This window comes from Nipponia nippon, unplaced genomic scaffold (genome assembly GCF_047370975.1).
Source record: "Nipponia nippon isolate SJK-2023a ecotype South Korea unplaced genomic scaffold, ASM4737097v1 scaffold_1, whole genome shotgun sequence".
Taxonomy (NCBI): Eukaryota; Metazoa; Chordata; class Aves; order Pelecaniformes; family Threskiornithidae; genus Nipponia; species Nipponia nippon.
The window spans coordinates 36,540,993-36,567,290 of record NW_028262290.1 but is presented as its reverse complement, the minus strand read 5'-3'; the positions used below and the strand labels follow the sequence as shown (position 1 = coordinate 36,567,290).

The window sequence follows — 26,298 nt, the reverse complement described above, 5'->3', positions numbered from 1 at the left end:
GAGATATCAAACCTAACATATTTGAATTTGAGTTCCGTCACTTATCAACCTCAGTTTCAATGACTTCACACAGCTAGAGAGGTGTCGGTCCTCCCGGTCACTAGGATCAGCTTGGCATCTCTGCGCGCTCAGGTGCTGTGTGATGTGCAACAAAAGCTCGCACTGGAGCCTCAGCAAGAGATGGTTATGTTGCATGCCACCTTTCATAGCTCTAACCTGGTCCTCAAAATAATGTCCCTTCTGTCCCGGAGTAGATACTGTTACTGAAAACACACGATCTTACTGAAATTTTTGCTGCAGTTCAGAAAGCCCAGCTCTATGTGTCTTCTCTGGTGCCTAATCAAAAATCGAACTCATGTTTCTGATTTTCACATAGCTGCAGCACTAAGAGGGCTTGTTTTTCTCTTCTACCCAACCACCTATTCCTAGGAAGCATGTTGAAACTTCGGGCCATTCTTTCGAATGCCAAGCACTGAATTAAAACTCTGATTTGCAGGAAGTGTACCTAAACATTATCTAAAGCATTTCTACTCCACGCGTACCTACAAGATACACTTATATACTCCACAGTTCTTCCTAAAATATTGAGATGCTCGCATAAGCATGCATTTAGTTTAACAGTCTATAGCAATAAATTTTCAATATAAGAATCAAGAATTCAAGCTGCTTTGTTCCAGAAGGTTGCAAGTTAACAAGAGACCAAAGTCAAACATACCTATATTCAAGTTATAGAATCATAGAATCATAGAATCGTTAAGGTTGGAAAAGACCTTTAAGATCATCGAGTCCAACCATTAACCTAGCACTGCCAAGTCCATCACTATACCACGTCCTCGAGCACCACATCTATCCATTCTTTAAATACCTCCAGGGATGGAGACTCAACCACTTCCCTGGGCAGCCTGTTCCAGTGCTTGACCACCCTTTCGGTGAAGAAGATTTTCCTAATATCCAACCTAAACTTCCCCTGGCGCAGCTTGAGGCCATTTCCTCTCGTCCTATCACTTGTTACTTGGGAGAAGAGACCGACCCCCACCTCGCTACAACCTCCTTTCAGGTAGCTGTAGAGAGCAATAAGGTCTCCCCTCAGCTTCCTCTTCTCTAGACTAAACAACCCCAGCTCCCTCAGCAGCTCCTCATAAGACTTGGGCTCTAGGCCCTTCACCAACTTTGTGTCCCTTCTCTGGACACGCTCCAGCACCTCAATGTCCTTCTTGTAGTGAATGCTAATACTCAGCTCCACAAATGGCCATGGCTATAGTGATGTTAACAGCTGGCTATGAGGTGAATTGGACTTCACGTTGACATCCTCGGTCAGTCAGGGATGTGGCTGGTGCCCACACGACGTTCAGAACCCTGCACCACTTCCTGAAATTGTATACCCAAGTCATCCTTTTCAGTATGGTGCCTGGCTTACCCATCCTCTCTGCCTCTGATAAGCATTTAGAGCATCTTCCCTGGAAAACTCAGCATCCTCCTCAGCCTATCACGTGGCTTGCCTCAGCCCTGGTCCCAGAGGGTGCCCTGGTGACAAGGATGTGGTCCTAGATGTTACGAGAGAGACCAGACGGGGTTTGGCCCCTATTCCTATCCGATATTTGCATGAGCAGGTAGTTTCCCTCAGCAGGTGGATACTACTGATACTGGTACCCATGCCAGTATCATCCGTTTATACTGCAGCAGCAGTGTAAGAGTTGGGAATAGAAAAAAATTTATTACTCTTTTCTTATTAAAGTTTGAAGAACAACCAATTTAATACATGCTTTTTGAGAGACTACAGCTATATGCATAAGAGATTACACTTTTATCATTTCCCAACATGCAGAATTGCAGTTTTGTACTAAATACAGATGTGTTAGATGTATGTTAAACTCTTGGCAAATGCATTGAGAGTACTAACTACACACGTTGTTACTAACCACATAAATCAAAACTAATAGAATAAATTATGTCAGTCACACACAATTGTCTTGCAAACACTTATGAAGTACGATTAACCTGATAAAAAGTAAATGTCCATAGTAGCCTGTACACCCCAATCAAATATGTTCTTAATACATCCATGAGTTTAAAAACTGATCTGTCAACATGAATAACAATTATTAATGACTTCAAATTTCATGTCGGTCTTCATTCATACTCTTCTATTTGCTTTAGTAAAATACTGCAACCAGCAATAACAAAAGAAGATGAGGGTTTAATTGTCATTTGAAAGCATTTAAAAGGAAAACACAACTCATCTTGTTGCTTTAGTTAGTCAGCTGCAAAGGAACAAAACCTTGTGGACACAAGCTTTGTACTCACCAGTGTGCATGTGTGTGTATATACACACGCATATATGAATACAGACTGCGACCAAATAAGACATATATAGGAATGGCTGCATGAGTCAAATGAAAGAGACATTTAGTTAGTGACTAGTCTGTCATGGAAGCTAATAGCAGATGCGTCAGGAAAAAGTACAAGGCAGCTGCAGAATGATCCTTCCCCCTGATATCACCCCTCTCTGTCCCTGACAATCAGTGGTTCAAGTTTAGCTGTGGTGTTGCTGTCCTCCTCCTCCCTCTCAACCTATCTTCAGTTGTGCCTAATTCCTTCTTAAATCCATATACACCTTTGGCCTCCACAACACTTACAGAGAACATCCTATAAGGTTTACTACAGCTCCCTTAACAGCAGAAATGACATTCTGGAAAAAAAATTGAAGAGTTCTAAGGGGATGTTATGACTCAACTGAAATAAATCAGAATTTTATCACTGACTTCGCTGAAGCTTGGATTTTCCTCCTAGTCTACTAGAGGAAGATGTCAAACTGTTATTTCTCTCTTTTGTTGGCCATAAATCACTCCATAGGACTGACACAACTATGCTTGCATCCTGCAGCCCAAAGAGAACAAGGTTACTCTACTATTAAAGCTGAATGCTCATTATCAGCCATTTTATTCTCTTTGTAAAAATAAACTGAAATTAATTTCTGTTAATAATGAAACCATTTATGGTAAAGAAGAATCACAAGTGCCAAGAAAGAATTAGCACATATTCCAAGTATTTTTTATTTTGGAATATAATCATCACTAAAGAGTGGAAGAAACACCCACTGCATTCGTAGAAGGAGTTAACCAGAAGCCTGCGACACACTGGCCCAAAGTAAAAAATAACACACATTTAAAACTAGTTGGACTGAACATCTGGGAAAACGTCAAGAAAAGCAACAAAAGTCATTTTATTACTATGCGGTTCTAAAAGAAGTTTCTTCACAAGAATCTTGCATTAGATGGTTGCTCCATCACAACAGCCTATGCTATCGGGAATGGAAACTCAAAGCATGAGAGTATCCTGATGAAGCTTGTTTGGGGACAGTGTGCATACGAGAAAATGAAATGGGAAGAGCAAAGAGGAGATTCAGGTACAACACACACTGCAAATTAAGTTCATTTATCATAAACTTTTGGTTTTCTTCTTCATTTAGGACCCTCATCTGTCTTCCTTATGCTCTCTATCCTCACATCCCAGCTAGCCCTTCCCAGTCCCTCACTGTACAACTCCAGCTATCCGCAGGGTCAGCCACAGACTCGCGGCTATCGAGAGCAGCCCATTTCTGAAAGACACAGGCTTTCAAATCTTACCCCTCACCTTCAGAGACTAAAGCTTTACCTGCTAGTAATAATTTTTAGTGCAATTCAGGCATCCTTCTAGGCCTGTCACAGCTGAACATGTGCGAGTAAGAAAAGCTAACGAGGAATGCAGGCAGTAAGATGACTCCATCAGGACTTCCTTGCAGGTACGATGATTATCAACTTACTGATGTTCTTCTCCTTCACTCAGCTCAGACAACTTGGCTTGTAGACACAGTCCTCAGCCTTAACTCAACTTTCTTGTTACAATTATGGGGCTATTCTATAGTAGCGTGCTAACAAATTTATTCAACTTATTAATGAAGTAGATTCTAAGAATCAAGGTTGTTTTCACGCCCTTCCTCCTTTTTTTCCCTGCTACTAGTCTAAATAAATAAATAAAATGGTGCTGCAAAATCTAACCAGCCAGTTGAGTTCCTAATGGCATTTCTTATTAAATGTTATGCTTAGAACTCTGGAGTGAAATGTAATTTTCAAAGTAGTCCTCTAGCTCAGACTTTCCAAGAACGTTTTTTTTTCTTACAACACAGCATATTTTGCAATGCAGTCATGCCTTCCCTCCTTGCTTGCACAAGCAATTTACCTTACAGAGATGACAAGGGGAGAGGGGAAGAAAAGACAAGGGGGTGGGGGGGCAACACCTTTTGAACATTACTAGTGTAATCTTGTTGACTACAGTAGCATACAGGATTTTGAAGTGCAGGCAAACAAAACTACTCTCGTCAAAGATAATGCTTGAAGTTTTATATATGCTACATACCATACTTCCATAAGAAATTGCTTATGATAGAAAACACCCCAATTTGAGTTTTGTGCAAACACAGAGCCATTTGAAAAACACAGTCTACATAAAAGGTTGATTTTGTTCAAATTTCACCCCTTAATACATCCTAAAAGGCATTGGGCAAATCAAAATGACTGTACAAGCAGCAAAAACCTATTTTTCTACATAACGTAAGTGCCAACACTTCAGTAAGTGCTACTCGGCCTCCACTATCTTGTTAGATCTTCCGTAATGAAATAAAGGAAGAAAACACAAAAAGCAGAGAGGAAGTTTCATTGTTCTTGCGGCTTCGACATTTGGTGCCGTGAACGTGACGGGCTCTCAAGCCTCTACTCAACGGCACCGCCTGCTCCAGGCCTCTGTATCAAAATGTAGGTATACCGCAATTAAAATAATCAAACTGAGACAAAAGAGAACAAGCAAATAAATAGCGCTAACTTGTTTACTTTTCTGGCTCTGCCCTCACAGTATGAAATAAAGTCTCTTCAAACACATACTACATTAATTTGAAAAACAATAATATTTTCCTTCCCCCCTCCTATCTCAAAGTAGCATGAGTTTTTCAAAGTCCCAAATAAAATAAACTAAGGCATTTCCTGTATGTATGTAGTTAATTATTAAACGGATTCTAAGCATGATAGTCACCACCACTATTTCAATATGAATCCAGGAAAACACACTTCCAGCAAACTGCCAGTGCACTGCAGTAATGACCTGTTATATGTATCTTTGCAATCCTGCCCTTAACTTTGGAGACAAAATTCTAGAGAAGTGACGATCAGCACTCCCACGCAAATCCAAACAGTTCATTTTATCTATTTTTTGTGGTCCGGGATTAGTATGACTGCTGTGAGGTAAAGAGCAATGCTGGGCTTAATGCTGTGTACGACAGGAAAATAAAGCCAACAAGCTTGCAAGAACTTCCCGAGCAGGGGAGACAGCATACTATCTTCACTTACTACAAGTAACCATCTATAACGTTTTTCAGAGGATATTATTATTTAATTAATCTGCAATATTAAATGTTGCCCTCCCAAGGTTAAAAGAAAGGTAAATAGTGCCAAGATATTTAATGACATCAGCATGCATAACCATGAGATAAATAGGAGGTCTGAAGATTAACTGAATGTCATTCTGTTTACGGGTTCACATATTTGTAAAGAAAACTATTAAGATTAGAGAAAGTTATATAACAACTACAAATGTTTCAGTGTGTTTTGTCTACTTAAGCTCTTGGTCAGAAAGAGAAAGCTTTATTGCAAAAATGTCTCAGTCTGACTTACTCTGTACTTTTTCATGTGCATAAAATTTACCGAACACTGAATAGTAATTACTGCAATGAAAAAGACACTCTCGGGCTCCACCTCCTCTTGACAGGGGGAAAATATAGATGGGTTTGTGTGTTATTCTGGATGCCAGAAAACTTGCTTACAAAAATATTTCCTGTGCACTGACTAAGATATATATTTAGCCTTATAAACCCATAAAACTGTCACAGGCAACCACAAGTACACCTGTAGCCATTAAAAAGGGGGGGAAACTACAGAAACCGGAGAATCAAATTTACATTATTTCTTTGTATTTGCTATTTAGAAATATTATCTTTAAACTCTCTTGCTCAAAAAGAAATTACCTCTTCCTCCCACTCCCTCAACCCGACACCTCCCCTTCCCCCCCCCCACCCCCGCAACACCCAGACACCTACGATGCACACGCGGGAGCACACGTACGTGCAAAAAGAGAGCGCTAACAATGAAGTCACGGCACTTCAGAAACACACCTTGTCGTCTTCAAGCCTTTGCAGTTGAAGGCAGATCTCACTAGTTTTTCTGCGTCTTCAGATCAAGATGTAGATAAATTCCCCATCCATCACAGTGGCTTTTTATTAAAAACAGGAGGGAAAAAAAAAAAGGAAAAATAAAAAAAAAGGAGACAATTACCAGTAAATTTACAGCCTTAAAAATATCAGCTCTCCATTATCCCAAACCAGTGTTATGTCTTGATGTAAACCAAAGCACATGCTGAGTGAGGACGTGCGCACACAGCAGCTTATCATCTCTGTCATCTGCTTCTAATGACAGCTGACAAACTGGCCACGCTAATCCTTCCCTAACTGCTGATCAGAGAGATCCCCCTTTGACAATCCAGCATGGTGGAGTACTCGAAAATTCCTCCTGCTTCTGTTCTGTTGCTGCTCTAAAAAGCAGTTTCCTTTTCATTGAGATAATAGCCTTTTCTGCAGTCACGTGGCGCCCGGGCTACATTAGCAGAGCTTGATAATAATAGACAGAGTAACTCCCCTCCCTCCCTTCTGCTGATTTTAAGGGTACGACTCCAGGAGAAACCCAAACCCGGCACACTTGAAATCATTTTGCATCTTCCTCTACCAAAAAGCAAATTGTGCTGTCGGCGGAAAAGAGGAATCCATGCACTCTCTCTACTTCTTGCGCCAAAACTAATTAACAAATACATTTTTAGGCAGTGCCTTCGTTGGGGCACACACACTGGTCATAAACATGTCACATGAGACTAAACTGAATATTAAGCATGCTTAATACTGAATATCTGGCATGCTAGAATTACTGCTTTTCCCCTAGAGTACTTTAATTTTTTGCCTGTAATTTTAGTTCTGCTGCAATAAATACTCTCCTCTCAGCAACATCCTATGGTTCAACTCCTCCCAGCACCCAACTCTCCTGCAAATACAAAAAAGCACAAATAAGAAATGATTTGCGCTGTAACCTCCAGTGTGAGTGCTTGCCTTTTTTTTTTTTTTTTTTTTTTTAAAAAAAAAGCAACATCCTTTATCTTGCTTTAACTCAGTACTCTGACAATCATCTTAAGCATTTTTTAAATACACCCAGTGGGGAAACCCACCTAAGCTTCACCTTCAGAGTTCCCATCCCTCCTGACAGAGAGCGCCAGTCCTGGGGTGGGTTTGCACCTCACTGTTCAGAAGGTTTCCTGCTTGTAAAAAGCAAAGTATACAGGCAAACATAGTGCTCTGTCCTACCCTCACTGAAGCATTTCACAGACTGAAAGCAGAACAAACCTTCCCTCCTCTACACTGGCACACCGTTTCCCTGTCACCTTGGCACATAGCATAAAGATATCCAATTTATTCCCCCCGGTCTGTTCCCCTCTGACAGTGCTGGGCAGAACAGGAGGGCATGGACCAGCGTAGCCTTTCACCTGATGTTTCGGTGTTGGGGTTTGCAAACTGTTTAAGAAAGTTGTAGATGAACGATCTTAAAGTAATTTTCAAGTCTGCAAAACAACTTTTGCAGCCCTGTACCTACTCTTTTCCAATCTGATTAGGAAACAGAATTATCTCCTTTTCTCCTTCTACTTCCATCTTTTCCCATTACACCAGATCATTCTCCTTAAAGACAACATTAATCATAAACTTACGGTTTCTCCAGAAACTGAAAAAGTTACAGACTGTGGTTGTACTTATAGGAAAGTAAGGTGGAAACTGGAGGGAACAGTGGCTATCCGGTACACACCACCTTTGCCAGCATTGCCCTGTCACCTTTTCTGTTTACTCCTCTCCCTAGGGACAGCCTTACTCAGGAAAGTGGCCCTGCCCAAGGCTCTGGGGGATCCCTACTCCAGGGCTACGACCAAAACTGAGGCACAACCTTTCTGCGGCAGAGGAGCTGGACACGGAATGGGAACGGGGCCCCTACTGCAGCAGCACAAATCCTTTTTTCTACTCTTCCCTTTTCCATGCTTTAGAGATAATCTGTGAGAAAGATCCCAAATCCAGGAGGAAATAATCTGGTTCCATAAGGAGACTATATAATACACCATATTCAGCAGAAAAACATTTAAACATATACACTAAATTGAATTTCTTTTTGCCAGTTTTTTCTAAGTATGTCCTTCCATCTCAAGGCACCACACTATATAGGGTAAGCAAAATGAACATTATTCAAAGCTACCTATAACTTCAAGCCCAATAGAACAAGAAATGCTTTGCAATCTTAACTTTCTTTTATTAAAACAAATTGCCAGTTGCATTTTCCTTATTAATTCCTCAGCTGAAGGAACGTGTATCAAGCATAGTGGTTAAATTGGAAAAATGATACAAATGTGGGAAAAACTGTGAGGATTACAGAGAGCCACTCTGATGGTTCAAGAAAATATATTAATAGACAAGCACCAGAAGGAAAATAAGCTTTCACAAGAACACACACACACACAAATACTTCACTTGTGAAGTACAGATCTAAGGAAAAAATTAAAAATGGGAGCATACCAGTCAGATACCATAGATAGAACTGTACTGCCGATATTTACAGGAACCATAAGATGAGAAATTCAAAGACAACACAATATGGTGAGCACAAACACAATAATCACAGCATTAGGGAAGGAATTATGTGTAAATAAAAAGGGGGTAACAAAAAAGGGTCGTTGTAGCAATAAAATACGAACTGAAGACTGATAGGAGTGAAAGTATACAGATGTTGTTAAAAAGATTGCTTAGTGAAGAGCAGAGTACAGATACAGCGAATGGAGAAGAGGGAACATACCACAGCAGTGCACAGACGGATTGTAGACAAAAAGGGAAAGAAGAAATGAGTAAAAAAATATTCCTGTTAGAAAACACCAGTCTGAATATAAATAAGGAAACATGCAAGTGCAAAGGAGGAAAGGCTTTTTGCTTTTATCAGGCAGCGAATACATGCTTCCAATGGAAACAAGAGAATTGTTGCTTCCTTTTAAATAGTTTCACAGGAATCATACACATAATTTGGGGATGAGCAGGTGACCTTTAAAACTAATTCTGACACTACAGATTTTTTTATATTAGGATAAGACAAACATCTCACACAGCAGAAAAGGTTCATCTACGTTTTCTCTAAGAAATATATTTAATTAATACTTCATTTTGTTTGCCCAGCCACAGGCGGCTTTGCACTAGACTCAGGAAAGCTGCACCTTCACTAAAACATTTACAATTTATGTTTTAGCATGATCAAATAATTGAAACTGATAAACAGAAAACTGCTTTCATTGCATTCATTTCACAGTTCTCTTGAGTTTGTATTTTCTTTTTCTTCCTTTATTTTCCCTTAAGAAAGCGTGAATTGGGCAGAGACGAGGACATACCACGACACAATTTGGCGTTGTTTGCCCGTCTTCTAACACACCTGCACCTGAGGCAAGGACTCGTAAAGCAATCCCAAAACATCTTTTCAGTCTTTTTAGTCCCAAAACATGATTTTTTTAGTCCTTTCTTTCACCCTCTATACCATATCCAGGAGGATCCAATTCCACCTTCATAATCCCTCAGTCCTCTCAGCTTGGAGTACCCAAAGGGGTACCATAATTACCAGCTATAGTGATGGCCCTTGTTTACCTGGCAGAATAGCAAGACACTTCAAAATGTGTTTGAAAGATTGCAAAGCTAACTTGCTAGGCTTTATTCAAGGCAAGAGGCCGCTGACTTTTAGGAAAGCTGACTAGGCAGCATTAAGAACTGCTTGTGAGAAAGACTGGAAGGGCAAAGCCCCGCACCGGCACAGAGAACGACAAGCAGAAACTGCTAGGACTGACTTCCAAGAAGCACAATAAGCGTATTACTGCTCAGGTCAGGAACAAAGACAGTGCAATGATTTTTCATGTGTTGTTTCAATAAATGTAGAAGCAAGCATACAGCTTTCAAATATTAGGTCAATTTTTTAAATTTCTCTATCTGACCACTAACAAAAACACTGGGGTTTACAAGTCAAAACTGGAAACCTGTTGACTTAGATGCCAATGATATTAACATTTTACCAGTTCAGGAACTCCTAATCCACCACTACTTGAAAACTAAATAGATTTTTCTTTTTCCTTTTACCAGCTGAGGAAAAATAAATAGGATACTGGAAAAAAATCTAGTTTTTCTGACCTTTGCATCTCCTCTTGAGGGACACAAGAATCGTGTCAAATGTACTTCCACTGGAATTTGGAGCACTTGGCATTTCGCACAGTCAATCTCTGTATTAGCAGTACATACACCTACGGTGCTAAGTACCTTGCGACTTCTGTCCATATGAGGGCAATGAAAAGACACTCCCTGCTCTCTCAGTCACTGAGATATTACTGTTTACTTCTCATCGTAGTATGAAAATGCCTGTGCTTCTTGAACACAGCTTACCAGGGCTCTCCTAAGTTCCTAAGTGTGCACGCAGCCACCCACTCAGAGTATTCTCTGTGCAAGTTTCTGCAATATCTAACTGGAGAATTCAATACTGTGGTGTGTGCTATATATAGCAATTAAGTTCTGTATGGGCATGTCCATTGACAATTGTGCGGCTTTTTTTTTTTCTTTTTCTAAATACAAGTTTGATGACTCCTGTTTACTGAGATTTTTGAGTAATGGTTGGGATTTCTTTTTTTTTTTTTTTTTTTTTAATCTTTACTGCTTCACCCCCTTACCTTTAATTAAGAAGGAATATGAAAGAAGAAAATGGGGTTCTGTCAGAGTGATCGAGAAATGGTCAGCTCCTGGCTCAGCTCTTTCTCCTCTTGCCAACTAAAAAAGGGTCAGATCCTCTCCTCAGAGCCTCTGCCTCGGGGTGCTTGCTGGTGCTCTCTACAGGTCGTACACAGCGAGGTGCTCCCTGGTGAAGATGGACCTCAACCCGCAGAAGGCCAAGCTCAGCACAGCGGGCGGCTTCCACCCGCGCTGACAGCACACGGAGAGGAACTCGGCACAGGAAGTTGAGCAAGCAGAGAAAACCAGAACCAGAATAGAAATACTACAGCACAGAAATAAATGTTGTATTAACACAATACGTTACATAAATGTAATAACATCTAGTGCTACCATCCGTTTTTAACAGAATGTAGCTTAATTATGAAGAGTCCAGGATTTTTTTTTTTAAGGAAAGGACTTTGAGCTCTACAGAAGGTGCCTTTCAGTGAATATATTTTTAAAATCAGCTCAGACTCTTTCTTTCACCTCATCTTAGAACAGAAACACTTATATGGGAAAAGACTTCTGATAACAAAAGGCTCCTGAAACCTGCAGACTAACAGCTGGCAAGACTCAATGGCTGAGATTTAAATTAGACACAAGTTTAAATTAGATGAAAGTCAGCCTAGAAAATGTTTATTATTAATAGTGGAATAAAATCATATTAATTCATTCAAGGATAAGGCAGGTTTTCTTTCATGTAGTCTCAGCTAGAAACAAATATCGTTCTAAATGACATCATATGGCTCAATCAAGGTAGAGGATTAAGGAAGAAATCATTTGGTGAAATTTCATGGTCTCTGATAACCAGGCAGGGCAGCACAGTGTAACGCTCCATCTGGCTGTAACAGCAACACTGTGTGAACTCAGCAAGATTTGATACATTGCCTGTGGTTTTCCTTGAAACAGAAAGTTGCTGTTGTGTTTAATGCAAGTGGGACCTCTACCTTTAGTTCAGGATACAGCAAATTACTCTACCATACCTGCTGATGAATACGTGGGTCTCTGCACCTAGACCTCTCTCCAAAGAGAAAGTTAACATTACCCAGTAAGTCATAAAAGTCTCATGTCTCGTCTATGGTCAGTAGTCGCCTTCTAACTGCTAGTGGCTTGCCGACATTACTGTGCATTTGAAAAGCCAGTTCCCGTGAGCAGCAAGGAGGAAACACAGAGAGACTACATCTTGCAGACCCTGAAATTCTGGGCTTTCACATCCCTCCAGGAGACCTCACTGAAGAAGGGAGACACTACTGATTACAACTAGCTTCACATGGGAGACACTGGAACACAGGGACAGTTACTCTTTACAAATTTGAGAATCAATGATAAGCTAATTTAAGGCTGCATCACCCACTCTAGTCAAATCTTACAAACATGTCAAACAGCACTAAGTCAGTGTAAATGCTCGATGGTGAACAGTGATGAACAGTAAACACTGAGGACTGAACTCTTGCCTTAACTGTTAGGAATTTAGTGCACAGTAAAGCAGGGTCATGCCCCAAATTTTGGTATTATTAAACATCCAGAGTATCAGTGGATGATATGAGGTACGGAAGAGAAACTAAAGAAAGTCAGCTTTTCTATTAAGAGCTTTACAGTGTTCTGGTGATAATTTCTATCGGTATCAGACAGAATCATGAAAAAAACCCTGTTTAACTAAGCCCAAGCACAAATACTTCTGAAAACTACGAGGGCTGTCAGAGATAACACTATTTGATGAGAAAACCAAGAGCTAGAGACTCCAGCCTACGAAGAAAAACAAAAAAGTGAAAGGAAAACTAGCAGCAGCTGGAATTCATTTGATTTACAATAAAATAATTAAATACTCTGATATGAAATAAAAATCAACTTTAGGACAATTGGTCTGTGCTCCTTTTTATAGTAAGGTTGATGTGACAAAATTGAGATTTAACTGAAGTGTTGTGAAAATTCAAGAACTTCAAATTTTACTTGGTGAGGGAAAAACATAAAAAAACCCCTTGCGCTAATACAATGGCAATCACTGAATGCAGGGTATTAAGGAATATTTAAAACAATGACAGCTATGTGTTCAACAGAAACCGGGCTTGTTCACTTCTCGTCCGACAAAAGTGCAGGTTAGCAAACTAATGCCAGTAATAACAAATGGCAGCATTAAAACATGGAAGACAATACTAATTTCACCTAAATAAAGTAAGAGCAAGATTTAGGTAAGCAGGTAATTATTTGCAGTAGAAACAAGATATAACATTCTAACAGAGACCTAATTCTGAGCTGAAATGCTACACAATCTCAAACAACCCCCAGTGTGGTTAGCATTAAATATTTAAGTCTATGATAAAAGAGGAAACATGTCAGGACTTGGGTCTATTCTAAGAGAAAAGTTCAACACACTGAATTCCAAAACAGAAATCTACTTTTCAACTTCAGTTTGTCTTAAGTTTTCCCTAAAATGGACTGCAAAGTAGGTGCATATGTATGACTGAAAGGAAAGTCTCAGAAAGAGCATACACTCATTTTAATCTGAAATATTTAGAACATATAGCAAATCCTGTCCCATCCTGAGAAACTCCTACACACACATATCAATGTTACATTGTACATCAATATGAAAAGTTAAGTCAAACGCAATCTTTGAAAATAGATGGCAGGCACATTACAACTGATTCCAAATGCAAATAGCAGGGCTGACAGATCTTCCCTCAATGTAAAAGTAGCGGCCCCTAACATGTTTACACATTTTAAATTGAATCTCAAAAGCATTACCTTTCTCTAATCTAACAAAAATATCACAATGTGGACAGCACATTTCACTTTCTTAAAGACCGCACTTGAGCATGTTGTACTGAAGCACGAGATGATACACAGTCAGTTAAATGGGGAGAAAAGTCAAGTTTGGAAGAATACACAGCTATTTCATTGCTTTGCTTTTGGCAAAGAGACTCCCATCTTTATCTTTCAAACACATGGTTGTCATGACTCTCTCATCTTGAAACTGCAGTACTTCACAGTTCACAGGACTATTTCTTAAAACCCTTAGCAAATCACCCTTAATATGAGATTTAAAAGTTATTTAGATTTTTACAAATTGCCTGTCCCAGGTGCTTAAGAACCCACATTTTCTAAGCTTCAAGTTAATAACGTAATAATAAATAACACTGTATAAGCCATTTACCTTGAGTGAAGAGGGTATCCTTCTGAGAAGAGATCAGCCAAGTCCCTGAAATTAACTGTCCTTTCTCCTGTGCAATTTCTTTCCCAAAACTACAGAGAAAATAGGCAGGGCATGCAACACATCAAGACAAAAAGGCCCCACAGAGAACATTGTGCTGGCAGTTTTAACAGCAGTATGGCAAAAGAAGACAGAGATGATCTGTGAAATAATCTGGACGTAAAGTCATATATGGCTTTCAAAAGTCAGAAATTCAACCACAAGCCAACAGACAACCAAAGCAACCATGAGAGAACTGATGTGCTCTGTGCTTCCGAACTACGCCTCCACCTGAGAAGCAAGATGCTCCGTGGGGCCACCTTCAACACCAAGTATACGGCCACTGCCACTGCCCAAGGGTAATCCAGCCTGCCTCGCTTGCTGAGCAATGTTTCAAGAACATCTTGCGGTTTTGTTCTATGACGTGCATTTGTATCAACTGATTTACAGATGATGCTGCAGTACTAATTTTGACTGATAAGGCCATGTAGGGTCCTGGACATTGGAAGGTTAATTTTCTCCTTATTGCATACGATGGGAGGTGTGGGTTTGGGATGCTGTTGTTTTGGAACATCTACACAGACACTCTGATAGCCACTCAGATTTTGGAAGTGGCTTCTAACTTAGCTCAGGAGAGCCACGGTTCAGGGACAATCACTTGTTCTCCCAGACAACAGCCTAACAGGGGTGGATAGAATGTAATTTAAGTGAACTAAGGCTATTAATTAATATTAAAGGGAGTTTTGTTCTCAAACTGGAGTGATTCTCTTGAAAAGCATGTGCCCCGGTTTCAGCTGGGGTAGAGTTCATTTTCTTCCTAGTAGCTGGTATAGTGCTGTGTTTTGGATTTAGTGTGAGAATAATGTTGATAACACACTGATGTTTTAGTTGTTGCTAAGTACCGCTCACACTGCTCAAGGACTTTTCAGCTTCCCATGCTCTGCCCGGTGCACAAGATGCTGGGAGGGGGCACAGCCAGGACAGCTGACCCAGACTGGCCAAAGGGCTATGCCATACCCTATGACGTCATGCTCAGTATATAAATGGAGGAGTTGGCCAGGGGGCAGCAATTGCTGCTCAGGGACGTGCTGGGCATCGGTTGGCAGGTGGCGAGCAATTGTATAGTGTATCACTTGCTTTGTAGGTTATTATTATTTTTATTACTACTACTACTACTACTACTATTCTATTTTATTTTACTTCAATTATTAAACTGTTCTTATCTCAACCCACAAGTTTTCTCACTTTCACTGTTCCAATTCTCTCCCCCATCCCACCGGGGGGGGGCGGAGAGTGAGCGAGCGGCTGTGTGGTGCTTAGCTGCTGGCTGGGGTGAAACCGCGACAGCATGCTTGACACTGTTTTTGCTGATGTTACTGTTCAAAGAAGGTATTAGCAATCAGCTGAAGGATTTTTTTTCTTGAAAGGCCTTGAAAAAATAACTTTTTCATTTTTTCACTCTTACATGGGAGTGGGTGCAACATATAGTGATTACCATCCAGAAATGTAAGCCCTTACAGATCAGTAGGCAAAGACATCTGAAGTAAAAGAAATTTTAAAAAAACAAGGAAAGAGGCCAGTAAAGAACGGCAAATCTATGTCCCTATTAGCCAAGAGAGATGCAGTTTCTTAAATTACCTGCTGTCTGGAGACTTTGGATTTAACACAACTCTGAATATGCTAGCTGTACATACTATATATAGGCATAGACTAGTTGGCACTGAGGAGGGGTATATGTGAGAACGCTTTCTGAGAGGAGCAACAAGGGAGAGCCCCCAGTGGAAGTAATGAGTGATGGGTTGGGAATTAAGTAACAGGGTCAATTAAAATGCCTCAATTTTAGAAAATCGGGCAATATGAGATTACAGCTCCTGGCTGCAATGTTGTTCTTCTCTAATAAAGCAGGGTTTTAGAAAAAACTTCTGTCATGGCAATACTGTCATGGCGTTTAAATATTTCATAATACAAGGGGAAAAAACAGCAAAGGGAATACTGGGCCGGGTATACGCCTACATAACACTGACACTAACATTTGTATTTGCAATGGAGATTACTGAGAAGAATAAGGAGAAAGAAGAGGAGGAGATAAAGTACCCATTTAGGTTTTAGGCACTTAGGAAGCTTCCATGACACAGGATCCCTGCAATCCTTAATACATCACACTCACTTAGTATCTATATTATATGTAAATTTATATAGATGAATTACCTTTATTAATATATAGCCCGCAGTATCTCAGCCACTTGCAGAGTCAGAGCTGTGGGCAGATAAGAAAAATCAGACTAGCAGAGTCCTCAGACTCTACAGCTGTGAAGAGGGCTAGATGAAAGTATCAAATAAATACAAAGAACAAGCAAAGTGATGCCTAAAGCATAATGGAAGGGAATCAAGATGGAAGGCAACATGAAGGGAAATATTTCCAAGCAGATGGCTCCTTTTAACCAGACAATTTACTATGGTCTAAAAGTACAGTCTTCTAAACAAACTGTATTGAGACATGTAGAAGTAATTTTTCTTTGAACAATTTTCTTAAAAATCTCTTACTTAGGCATAGCACTGCTTTCCTTCTCCACGACAACCTTCTTTCTAGTAACATCTCCCCAGTCTTTCCCAACCGGACGTGGCTTCAGCTCTAACAACTGCATTTCATTCAATAGTGCCATAGAGAACCAAAGTTATCCAGGAGTCTGTTATCCCCAGGGGAGTTTTAAAACCTGTGCAAGAACCCTCTTGCCTCTGTTGTCAGAATTAGAAAGTCTGGGCCTATCCCAAATAGTTAAAAGCTCTTTTGGATTTAGCTGGGTACAATTCTGACCTAATATTTGGACTTGGATTAAAGGCCAAGCACTTTATGCTATGTCATGGATCTCAATGCTAGATAATTTAAGTGTGCTCTGTTGAAGTCCATTCCTTAAACTCTTTCAGAGGCCAAAACTGATATAAAGAAACCCAATTATTAAAGTAGCATATCTCAGCAGAAACTTGTATACCGGCTCTTCAAAATCTGTGCTAGTTGCCTACTGATTTCCAAGTACAGATGAAGATGTTCACATTGAACTGTAAAGCCCTAACTGGCTTGCAACATGCCTATTCTTGCTTTCTGTATTGTTTTATATCTATATCTACCTAGATATATACATATACGTATATATATAGCTTATCTTGAATAATACATGCCTAAATTAATAAAATAAATAATTTAAATAGTAAGCACACAACTTTTTCCCCCATCTATACTTTGATGACAAGTAGGGCCTACAACAAACCCTAGGAAACATGCTAAAAGAAAAATCAGTTTCTTTCAAAGCACACTGTTGGCATTTCAAATATTAGGAAATGGATCATGGGTACGAGTATTCGTAATCACCTGGAAGTGAAGTGATCTGTTACCGTGTAGTAACCCTACCACAGTTGTGATGCCATGACATTCTAATTCCTTTGCTTCAAAACCCAATCTTCCCCCCACCTCTGACTATTCCTTCTAATCTTCTCATAAGTCATTCTTTATTTTTAAAGTGTTTATTATTTTGAAAAGTGCATTTGCACTTGTCAGAGGAAGCTGGGTATTAAAACTAGAAACCAATTCTTTGGAGATACCAAAGTTTCAGTATTATTACATACTCATACACATAAAGATTATATTAGATTTCATACAACGAATACCTCTTCTCTAAGTAGAGCTCTGAAGGTATGACTTCTATTCTCAGGAGAAAAAGGAACAGACAGGATTTCTATAACCCTCCAGTCTGCATGCTGTGCATGTCATGTAGCAATAAATAATTCATATTTTGACCTTACGGGATACCTTTTACTCATGGATTTCAAAGAGCTTTTGCAAAGGTGGATATATGTTTTATTATCTGCAGTTTATAGATCTCAGAATGAACAGAGAAATAAAATGACCTGTTGAAGGTCATTCAGTAAGCCAGGTGTATTTAAGTGGGTAATACTAGGCACGCTGCCTTTTTGCTCAGGTTGCAACTTACAGTGACACTATGAAAACAGTCAGATACCCCCTTGAACTTCAACAATACTCAGAAGAAAGCACGATGGATGTTTGTTCTTTTACAAATACAGAAGTCTAAACATATTCATGAGGGGAAAGGAGAAAAAAAAATACTAACTCTAGGAATGTGGTACCAGGACAGTACAGAAATGCCCCAGAATTATCTTGTGCAAACACCCTGGAAAGGGCACTGGCTCCACAGGCAGAGCTGTCAGGATCTACTGAACAGGGACCAACAAAACTGTCCTCTTTCACACTGAGAATTTCTTGGAGACCAGATCAGATACCAGACGGAACTTGAAGAAAGTAGTAGTAGTTGTAGTATACTATTATATGAATTGTACAGAGAGGTACTTCAGCAGATTATTTTCTGCTGTGGATTTTATGAGACCTTTTGAACAGTCCAACCAGAAAATAATTAATTTTAGAAAGACTAATTCTACTTACAGCAACATTACCAGAAGAAGGTACACTACTAGGACTTAAGTTATGTAAAACAGAACTGAGGCACATTTAAAATTCTAGGCAATTTAAGATACTTTTTTATATTTTCATGAGCTAAAAAGTGGTGTTTTCCCTGGTGTTAATATTTCACTTTAACTTCTGAAAAATACTTTAAATAAAAAATAAACATGCAAAAAGGTTTGTATAGAAAACTGTTTAATTGCAACCCCAAAATGATATAGAAATATGAGAATATTTATGAGAATGTACCACTGTGGGAAGACAGTTTAATTGTTAGTTAACACCACAGCAATACTGTTTTGGATTAAATGCTTAATCTTTCAATTCTCTGAACTGTCTTACCTAACATTAAGTCCAAGGCTCCACTCATGTCCTTAACTGTAAAGATTATGTGCAAATGTTTTCTTGGAGTAAGATCAGAATGTTCTTTACTTTTCAGGATGGAGTTCTTATGTTGTCTCAGACTGCTAAGGACTTAGAAACATATAACATGCATAAATCATCTGTTTAGCTTCCCTCTGAAGTGCACCAGTAGTAGGACCCAAGGTCCTTATGTGTTAGCCAAGAAAGATAACAAAGAAATAAGCCTGGGTTGTTTCTTTGTTTGGCTTGTGTTTGTTTCTTTTTCTTTTTCCCCAAAGAAAGAACATACAATAATCTGACACAGAGGGAGCTTACTCTGTTCAAATAACATGATGTTTAAACAAACCAAAGGTTTATATTTTACAGGGGAAAAAAATTATCACCACTGTTATCACCACCGGCATAAAACAATGCGTAGTAAAACACTATTTAAAAAGGTCAGCACTTCAAAGCTAGATTTAACTAACGCCACCACTGGAATGTTTCCTTTACAGAAAACAAGCTTTTAAAAAGAAAAAAAAAATCACAAACCACACACACTGCTTATTCTGCATGTGCTAAAATGAGGTAAACCCAAAACCTGGCTATTGACAAACCAAAGCATCAATGCGAGGAAAAAAAAAACCAACAAAGTGATTTTTGTCTATGCGACCAGAATGAAATGGAGTCAAAAGACATACAGCATGCACTAAGATAAGACAGATTTGCCAGAATTTTCCTGGGATTAATTAAAGGGGAATAATTTTAAATCCTTCTCTTCTTCCCAAGCCTCTCCAAGCTGAATTTACCCCATTTAAGCAACAAATGCAAAGCAGGCAGGGAGGCATGTACTATTTTCCAATCAAGTCATCCACAGCAAAGCAATCTGGTTTAGAGAAGAGAATTTTTAAAGCTTTCAAAATATAAAATCATTCAGAAGACCAAATGAAATACATTCCTCTGTGCAAATGGAATCCTTCAGACAGTAAAACAAAATGTGCATATCATAGAATCATAGAATCATTTAGGTTCGAAAAGACCTTTAAGATTATCAAGTCCAACCGTTAACCTCGCACTGCCAAGTCCACCACTAAACCATGTCCCGAAGCACCACGTCTACCCATCTTTTAAATACCTCCAGGGATGGGGACTCAACCACTTCCCTGGGCAGCCTGTTCCAAGGCTTGACAACACTTTCAGTGAAGAAATTTTTCCTAATATCCAATCTAAACTTGCCCTGGTGCAGCTTGAGGCCGTTTCCTCTCGTCCTATCACTTGTTACTTGGGAGAAGAGACCGACCCCCACCTCGCTACAACCTCCTTTCAGGTAGTTGTAGAGAGCAATAAGGTCTCCCCTCAGCCTCCTCTTCTCCAAACTAAACAACCCCAGCTCCCTCAGCCGCTCCGCATAAGACTTGTGCTCCAGACCCTTCACCAGCTTTGCTGCCCTTCTTTGGACACGCTCCAGCACCTCGATGTCCTTCTTGTAGTGAGGGGCCCAAAACTGAACACAGTACTCGAGGTGAGGCCTCACCAGTGCTGAGTAGAGGGGCACTATCACTTCCCTGGTCCTGCTGGCCACACTATTCCTGATACAAGCCAAGATGCCATTGGCCCTCTTGGCCACCTGGGCACACTGCTGGCTCATGTTCAGGCGGCTGTCGACCAACACCCCCAGGTCCTTTTCCACCGAGCAGCTCTCCAGCTACTCTTCCCCAAGCCGGCAGCGTTGCATGGGGTTGTTGTGACCCAAGTGCAGGACCCAGCACTGAGCCTTGTTGAACCTCATACAATTGGCCTCAGCCCATTGATCCAGCCTGTCCAGGTCCCTCCGCAGAGCCTTCTTACCCTCCAGCAGATCAACACTCCCACCCAATTTGGTGTTGCCTGGAAACTTACTGAGGGTGCACTCAATCCCCTCATCCAGATCATTGATAAAGATATGAAACAGAACTGGCCCCAATACTGAGCCCTGGGAACACCACCTGTGACCAGCCGCCAACTGCATTTGACTCCATTCACCACAACTCTTTGGGCCTGGCCATCCAGCCAGTTTTTTACCCAGCAAAGATTATCACAGAATCATATGATATGAAAGATATATATCATATATATATCATATATATATCATATGAAAGAGTATGCCCATCCAAGCCGTGAGCAGCCAGCTTCTCCAGGAGAATACTGGGGGAAACAGTGTCAAAGGCCTTACTAAAGTCCAGGTAGACAACATCCACAGCCTTCCCCTCATCCCACTAAGCGGGTCACCTTGTCATAGAAGGAGATAAGGTTGGTCAAGCAGGACCTCCCTTTCATAAACCCATGCTGACTGGGCCTGATCCCCTGGTTGTCCTGTACGTGCCGTGTGATGGCACTCAGGATGATCTGCTCCATAACCTTGCCCGGCACTGAGGTCAGGCTGACAGGCCTGTAGTTCCCCAGATCCTCCTTCGGACCTTTCTTGTAGACGGGTGTCACATTTGCTAACCTCCAGTCAATGGGGACCTCCCCGGTTGACCAGGACTGCTGATAAATGGTTGAAAGTGGCTCGGTGAGCACTTCTGCTAGCTCCCTCAGTACTTTCAGGTCGATCCCATCTGGCCCCATAGACTTGTTTGTGTCTAAGCGGTCACTAAACATTTCCCTGTGCAGGATTTACAAGAAGCCGATGAAAGTCTTGATATTTATGCCCAACTGCAAAAATATTTTGACGCAATGGAGAGATAAGTAATGCTTCTTGGTGGAGTTCAGTTTCCGATTCCCCTACAGCTGACGTGTAAACAGGAATATCAGCATCGAGGACCAGGATGAACACAAGCCCCCATGCGAAAGGAGCCTGACAATTATGATTACCACACACAGCACATGTTTCACCACAATTTGCCCCATACCTTCGCTGTATTTAAGCTCCTTACCTTTTTTTCGCTACTACTTTCACCACCTCTGCTTAAGCAGAAATTATTATAAGCTTATTAGCTCTAAGTGGTCACGTCTACAAACATGGGAAGGGCTGGTGCTCGGTGCCAATCAGCTTTCACTAATCTGCACCATACCAGTGCTCCCGCTGCGCCTCGGGGCTGGCTGTCAGGAGGGCAAAACTGTACCCTGAGCCAATGGGTGGGGGCACAAAAATCATGTTCCTCCCTCCCTCTCTTCTGCTAAAGGCCGGTATCAATCCAATTCCCACATCTATGGAAAGGTGCTTTATTTTTTTTCATTTTCAAGGTATTTGTTATGTCACGTACAGTGTGCAAAGCCAGTGATCTCCACAGCCTAGGTGGGGAGTTGTTTGAAGAGAAAATCTCTCTCAGAAGATCACACACCTCGGGAGCAGGAATCTTCTTGAGGTCTTAACTCATTTACAAATGAAGAGAGCCAAATTCAACACTTTCTTGTAATAAATATTTCACCTTAATTTCGGTGCTTTATGAAAAAAAAAAAAAAAGGTCTAAATTTGCACCTTGTGTACTATTCCAGTAGCAAAATAAACGTATCGGTAAAAACAGTTCTTTTAGCTAGATCTGTATGGGCAAATTACTACTTTTATTCTCCAGTTACACAGCCAGCACTTAGTTTGGTGAGTAGCATGCAAATAACTAGGTGTTGTACTAAATACTATAACTACAATCTATGTATTAACTTGTTTGTAACGATTATAAAATGGTTTAATGACAGGTTAAAAACATCTCAATATCCAGAATATTCCTGTGACAATAATTCACTTCTAGTAACCTAAATATTACTGGTATAGCAGTGATGGTGCCCTTTCGCTACACTAATTTCAAAGCTGAGTTAGACCAGGTAAGTATGGACACGGGTGAGCAATGCTTCAATACAGGACAACAAGGAAACACCAGGTTTAGAAAGTTGTCTTCTGGGAGCAGAAAAAGCCCGTCATGCTTTACTTGTATCTGTATGTGAGATGCAGTCTAAGAAATGATAGCTTTTGTCAGTTACTCTTTCAGAACACATAGAAAGGAAAACTAAATTAGATATTTAGATAACACTGAAAGGAAACTAAGCTTACGCGTATTGCACACAGGCGTTTCACCTACTTACCAAAGGGTAGATAAGAATTTTTTGTGCAACTCATAATGGAAACCTTCGTACTTAGCTTTGAGCAATACTAGAAGAGTCATTTTAACTATTTTATTTCCAGCAACAATTAGGAAATATGAGCATCTCTGTTATACTGTGGCAAGAAATAACGATCAGAATTTAAAAGAAGAAAATGCAGGCACTACAAAGAATGTGTCACTGGTAGTATACACTACATATATAGTACATAGTATACTAAAAGTCTAATATATCCCTTAGTTTGGTCGGTGTGTTAACATGTTTTACATTTTATAGAAGCATATACCATACTTAGTAAGTACAAGTAATTGTTGGAGATATTTCAGTTACTGCATTACAAAACTAGTTAGTCTATTATTTACAAAATAGCTGTGAAAAGTACACATCCTTCAATTAGATTTCTATTTTCATCAGTGAAATTATGGGAATAATCCCATAATATTTCAATAATGTTTCAATGATAACATTTCAGTAAAAACATTTCAATACCTTTTTGTACTTCAAAAAGAACATGAAAGAACATAACTAGATAAAATCGCTTCCTTTCTCAAGTATGAAACCCATCTCTTTAATTCATTTTCCTTTCTACTCCATATATTAAGAACATTTTTGCTTTGCTGAGTTGCTTTTATTTTTTCTCCCAAGTACAACAAAGCCAGCATACCTCTATGAAGTTGGTACTTAGGAGGCGGAAAGCTGGCACTAATTGCCCCTGTTTTCAGGAGGAATAGCTGCCACGCAAACAGCCCTAATTCATAAAAGTCATTAACACAACAGAGACAACCGCCTCACGTTGAAGAATTACACTACTACCTTTAGATCAAGATTACTCAATTACGTTTTAACGAGGTGGGTAACTCTGCCAACCCACTACCTCTGGCAGAGGCCGGCTGTAACCCCTGCAGCGCAGCCTTGGCAGGGAGCGCAGGGCAGCACCGTGGCTCGTGAGCCTCCTCTGAAGAGCTGGGGCTTCAACAGGTCCAGGCAAATTTCGCGTGCGGCTCAAACCTGGGTATCTGAAGGCAGCTCATCAGTAAAAGAGGGGAATGTACGGGTGGTGTTTTTAAATGACTGAAAGTTTGTTTTGGTGGTGGTGGGTTTTTCAGTGTGGGGAGGGGTTAGAAAACTGTAGAAGGAATTAGTCTACGACAGCGTGTGCTGTTTGGCATTTGAGAAGAGTAGTTTTCATTTCACTGTATTTTAACAACCAGGAAAGTTTCAAAATCTTGTGGGCCTGGATCAAACTCATGTAGTAGCAGTCACTGAGCCGTTTAAGTGCCTTAAAGCTTCCATCAGCAGCTCTCTGCTGCAGGTACAGGCATGGCTAAAATGAATACAATTTGTCTCCAAAAAGAAATGGAATTAAACCCAGCCGTCTATGTACAGTGCAAGCTTCAGCATGATTTAAGAAGAAAAAAACCCAACCAACCACTCTATTTTATCAGTATTTAAAAATTCTCCCTTCCTCCAAAAAGCATTTTTCAGGATCTTATTTAGCTTATTACCATATGCTTGCAATTTCTACTCTCCAGACAAGTCATTCTGGAAAACCAAAGGCAAATTTTTGTGAACCGCAGATATAATAAAGTAACTCCCTCCATGAAATGGTCTAAAAGCTTGGATCGCTTCTGCTCCACCTCCCCACATCTGGCACACGCATCAGATTACAGGCCAGAAGGCAAAGCGAAGAGACGGAAAGGGAGATAGTGGCTGGATCACAACTAGAAGGAAGCACACCTTCTGTAATTCAGACTTTTTTCCCGAATGCCAATACGTCAAAGCGTGATAAATAAAACCAAACACGGGAGAACTCCACACACGCGCACGCACAGACACACAAACATCCCCCCTGCTTCAATCAGTTCCCCGAAAGGCAGTGAATTACATGAAATATGCTTGGATGACTTCAGAACTATCACTTTGTGCCAAAAGTGCGACTGGGCTTCCGATTTTGTTAACTGAAAAGTTCAGAGGAAAACGGCAATCATTTGTCTCTAATTCACAAGATTCTTTCACTTTTTCTGATTTGTGAAATATTTCATAGGTACGAACAAAACCAAAAGCCATTGAATTGTCTAAATGCCACAATACTGGCAAATAAACACAGTTTATCAATTGGTCTTTTTGCTATTTAAGTTTTGCAAACTTAAAACTCAACCAGGAAGATCTACACGAGGACGTAAGGAGCTGGTTTGGGAGCGTTGTTTCCCAGACCTCTCTCTGAAGCCACGTTCTCCTTGTCCCTTCAACCCCACATCAGCAGCACAAGGGCATAAAGCCTTCGCCGAGTCTTTCAAGCTTAGCAATAAATCTGCTGCAGTTTGAATTATCAAAATTATTCAGACCGTTCAAATGATTTTTTTGTTGACTTGGCACGCTGGTCAGGAGCTTGCCGAGTCAAACACAAGCAACAAAAGTGGAATTCTTCTTGCTAAGCTAATTGATGGTTCTACAAAAATGAAACATGCAACTGCATATTCAAAACTTTCAAAGACGCACTGTATTACAGTTACGGAGCGCCTTCCCCTCTGTGCCTGGTGTAATATGATCATAATTGCTGTGAAAGGGCGAGAGACCAACTATATGTTAAATCCTGCCATCTGTAGGTGCTTTACACAGTTCCATTTGCTGCTGCCGGGTCAAAAGTTTACCCTATTTTCGCTTGTTCATAACCAATCACACAAGTCTCTGCTATGTGTAATCTTTGACCCACTCTCAAAGCAATTTTTGTATTATACAGTCATATGACTACACTGAAAAAACCCACACGGTTTATTAAGAATACAGTTCTTGTTGGTTAGCTTAATAATTATTATTATTTCCATATTCAGTAAGCATACTGTACCAACCTTGTTCCTCCCAGTTAACTCCCTTGGAGCACAACCATAGTGCCGTGAATTCTCCCCACAAAATGCTCCAGCATTTCTGGCTAGTGGCAATCCAGAAGCACATGCAAAACAGGGCTGGATAGCATTCACAGTACCCATCGTTTTAAAAGCAGGGGGAAGCAACCGCTCAGTTTGTCCTAATAGGGAGAGAAGATGCTCTGTAAACATTTAAATTAATGTTCACAGTGAAAACAAAAATTATCTCTGAAAATTAGGATTGTCATAAGAATATTCCTACATATTTACCTTAAAAAATGAATATGCAAAAATAGATTGTGTGCAAACATTTATGTTACTATTATTATTATTATTATTATTATTATTATTATTATTATTATTATTATTATTAAAATATCTAAGGAACAAGCAGTCCCATGAACAACAGAATTAATTAAAGCCTCGTCTCCCACAGATTTACACCTCCTGGTTGGTTGACTTT

General features: G+C 40.1%; 1 protein-coding gene across 6 annotated transcripts in view; it reads right to left on the bottom strand.

Moving 5' to 3' along the window:
• Positions 1-26,298, bottom strand: part of NCOA2 (nuclear receptor coactivator 2) — a 198,014-nt gene that overhangs the window by 89,340 nt on the left and 82,376 nt on the right. For 2 of the 6 annotated variants that reach the window (XM_087751698.1, XM_087751680.1), the window contains exon 4: positions 6,200-6,297. The exons of 1 other annotated variant lie outside the window; for it this stretch is intronic. The gene's annotated coding sequence lies outside the window, so the exon portion shown is untranslated. Of the gene's footprint in view, positions 1-6,149; positions 6,298-10,851; positions 11,111-14,045; positions 14,061-26,298 lie in introns of those variants that run through there. 3 more of the 6 variants (XM_087751704.1, XM_087751719.1, XM_087751711.1) reach the window with 3 other exon arrangements.